This window comes from Rhea americana, unplaced genomic scaffold, assembly GCF_003343005.1.
Source record: "Rhea americana isolate MKP2758 unplaced genomic scaffold, rheAme1 scaffold_43, whole genome shotgun sequence".
In the NCBI taxonomy this organism is placed as follows: domain Eukaryota; kingdom Metazoa; phylum Chordata; class Aves; order Rheiformes; family Rheidae; genus Rhea; species Rhea americana.
The window spans coordinates 1,994,618-1,998,294 of record NW_028186568.1 but is presented as its reverse complement, the minus strand read 5'-3'; positions in this window follow the sequence as shown (position 1 = coordinate 1,998,294).

Sequence of the window (3,677 nt, the reverse complement as noted above, 5' to 3'; positions counted from 1 at the left end):
GACAAGAAGGGACACTTTGGGAACTGCGAAGAGGCCCTGCTATCTTTAYTTCAGTGAGATTTCTAATAGGGCCTGTGCCAATAAAACCATTACAGCTGTTCCTAGACTGCTCCATATAGCATCAGAGCCAGGTCAGAACAGAATCAAGAAACATGAATTAGAATTTGGATGCAGGAAACAGTTGTGCTCCCTGCAAAACTGTGTCTGGAAACTCATACAGAAAACAACCTCTGAATGGATTTAACCTTCCTATTGACTTTACCTCTTTTGTAAACCCTTTCCAGACTCTCCAAGCGATAAATCTAAAATATACAGCAAAGACTCCAACTGAAATCTTCTGCTTTGCTCCTGTAATTTATAGTTCCTGATTATTCTGAGCTAAGGATGAGAGCTGATGATAACTGAGGGAGTTACAGAAGGATGACATCCTTACTCCTGAATTTCTTCCTGTTTATCGCCCTTTGACAAGTGGCTGACTCAACAGACAACTGAGAAAAGACTAAATAACTCTTCTCTGAACGGTATTTTAAGATGGAGTATTTTGAGAACTGCTATTACGGTCGCAACTGAATATTCCAGCAGACTGTCTGACCYCCTCCTGAATCAGAATGCCGTCAGGCTAAATATTTGCACAAATTCCAAGTGCTGCCCTGCAGATTCTGCACAGAGAAGATGTATTTTATCCAGCACAACAAGAACTATTTACTCCACCATTTGATCTTTAAAAAAAATGCAGTCTTTAGAGATGACACTAAAATAAGTATACTTAATTGCAGATCCAGCTTAATCCATGTTTTCTCAAGATCTCATTTAATATTCGTACTTCTTCATCCATAAAAATTTACAGCTTCAGCAACTAACCAAATAGTAACACAGTCACAGTAGAGAGATCAATAAATCTGAAATTTTACGAAAGTTAAGGGCAAAAGGAAGGCATTTCACAGCCTTCAAAGATTGATTTGAACCAAAGTTGCTGAGTTGCTGGCTAATGAAAGCAATTGTCTGGGTTGGAATTTTTTGAGAGGAAATGTTAGTACATCAAACACACAAATGAGGTCAGCAAAAGACTTCACCTAATCAGCAAAATTCTTCTGTCTTCAAGTCTTTTAGAAAAAACAGAAGAATTGAAGTCTAGCTCTGAGAAAGGAGGACTCAAAGATTGCACCGAGAAGAGATGGAGCTACTTTAGTAAGTTTACTGAATGCAATTAAGGAGGGTCCCCGCCCCATCTCAGTATGCACCTGCTGTCTTTGCGGTATGGCTACGTCACCACATGCAATGGTGTCTGCATACTTAGTGCTTTCATTTATTTGGGTTTTGTGTTACTTCTGAGAAAAGCACTACTGACTGTTGACTACTAAACTGCTTCTCAATCAGCCTGCTAGAYTAGAAATACCATCCTAACAGAGCATATTGCTAGTATGCCCAAAAAGGATGGGGATGGTGCCTACAAGGGCATGTGAAAGTTGGATTTGAAAGAAACCCACAGTCAAAATGTTCAAGAACAGTTTTTATGCTCTCCAAAGAATAAAAACAAGGAATTTGAAACCAAGGGCTRAAAATATTTCTGAAGGAAAGATGATGAACCAGACTGCAAAGCAGATTAGAGAGATAACAGAAAGAATTACCCGCCTCTTCTTGAAAACGAGAGGAGAATATGCATTTTGGAGACTTCATACTGGGGTCGTAAAAGAAAAGAAAACTTCATTCCATAATCCTGTCTCTCTAAGGCATGGGGATTTCCTAAACAGCTCTCTTTTGAACACTTTTCTTTTTCATCTATCTAGAAAAGCRTTATCACAAGTCTCTTTGCAATGGTGGGTACTAGGAACCAGGACTATAGGAAGGTCAAAGGTTTCTCWGTCTTCTGTGTTCTTTTCCCTAAGTTGTAATTGGTTGGTTGTTTTCAGTATAATTCAATGAGAAATACACTTTTGTGATCAGAAAATTGAATTAATAAAACACACCAGCCAGAAAAAAATGAAAAATCTATACCCCTTTCTATTTGAATAGTTGTTCTGTCACTAACTCACTGACCAACTTTGCACAGCYCATTAACACCTGCAATTTTCAGAAGTATTCAATAATTTCTATTTATATTCCATGTGCAGACAGAAATGCAGGATTAAGATAGATTTTCAGGGATACTGGGCACCTGTAATTCCACAAGAAGCTCTTTGGAGTGCAGMTGCTCAATGTCTTAAAATAAAGATTCAATTCATCCATAATTTGGTGCTTAACTTTAGTTGCAGTTACAACACAAAAAGATGTGTCTGTTGCCTTCTCAGGTGGGAAGTTTCAAAGTAAAGAGATCAAAAACCTTGGACTAGACATCACAGTAACAATACATCCTTCTGAAAAACAGGGAAAACACCTCTCCATCTGCTTCCTGGGGGACCGTGAGAATGACTGACCACTGTTAAATTCTTCTGTTGTCTCCCATAGATCAGGGCATCTTTTSTCATTCTCCTTTTAGACAGAATGACAAGCAAGCCATCAAGCCCGCCTGGAACAGGAAAGGGCTAGAAACATAAGCAAAACAGACCACTGATGACAGCAGATGAAGGTAGCTGGGAAACGAACTGTCATTTGTTTCATCTCCCTCTGTGCCAGTCCAATGGCACTGCCCGAACAGGAGCAGCACTGATGGCAGAATATTTGTAGTTCTTACATAAATATCCTTTTCTTTTTCAAATTACTACACTTTCAGAAGGAAGGCAGTGGAAGAAAYGAGGAGCAGATCAATTATTTACTATTTAAGCCCCAGTCACGGTGAAGAGGCCAAATGCCTGTCTTCTCAGCAGAAGACAGCTAAATAACAAAGTAGCTAATAAAAGGTAGGGTCCTTAATTAATAATGAAGATCAAGGGACCTGACTTGCAATTCTTTATCTATTTCCCTCTGGTTTTTGATGCTCTAAAAAGTAATTGTGATTTGGTAGGGGAAAAAAAAGGGAGGAAAAAGGAAGGAATAAACAGAACGAAGAAAGGGAGGAACAGTGTTTCTTTGGCATTAGCAACTTCTCTGCTGACTAATGCTGATTGGGTACTGTAACTTCAACTGAATATCATCAGCTCAGGATACAGGCTTTTACCTGAAACCTATTAATTGGACAAAATATTTTTCTAAAGCTTTTTCTCAGCTCAGCAAGTGTTTTGTTCGGCCAGCAGACTCTGTTTCAAGGAAAGGGCGACAAGCGAGGGACAGGCGCTCTTCACCAAGTAGAGCAGGAGATYGAGCGTGACATCCACCTCTTCCATCTCACCTTACACCAGCGTATCTGCCGCAACTCCCAGTGTACCCAGACACAAGAGAAAAGCTAGTAAGCTATAAATGTGTGCTGTCCGTTTCTAAACCCCACTTTGGCGYAGGGGGAAGCGCCCGTGCCACCACTGCCCCGCGCCCACTGCTCATGGCAGCTGTAGGCCAGGCCAGGCCGCAACATGGTGGCACTGTAGGAGGCAGGGGATGCGCGGGGCTAAGGGGCCCGCCATCGCGGCAGAGCACTCGCCCGCCCCGGCGGCGCCCGCGRGGAGCCCGGGCCGGTGCCGCGCTCCCGCGCAGCGGGGAAGGGCTCCCCCGCGGCCCGCCCCACCGCCCCTCGGGCCTCCCCCCGGGACTACAACTCCCAGGGTGCTCTGCGACGACGCGTTGCTGAGGCAACGAGCACGCCGGCT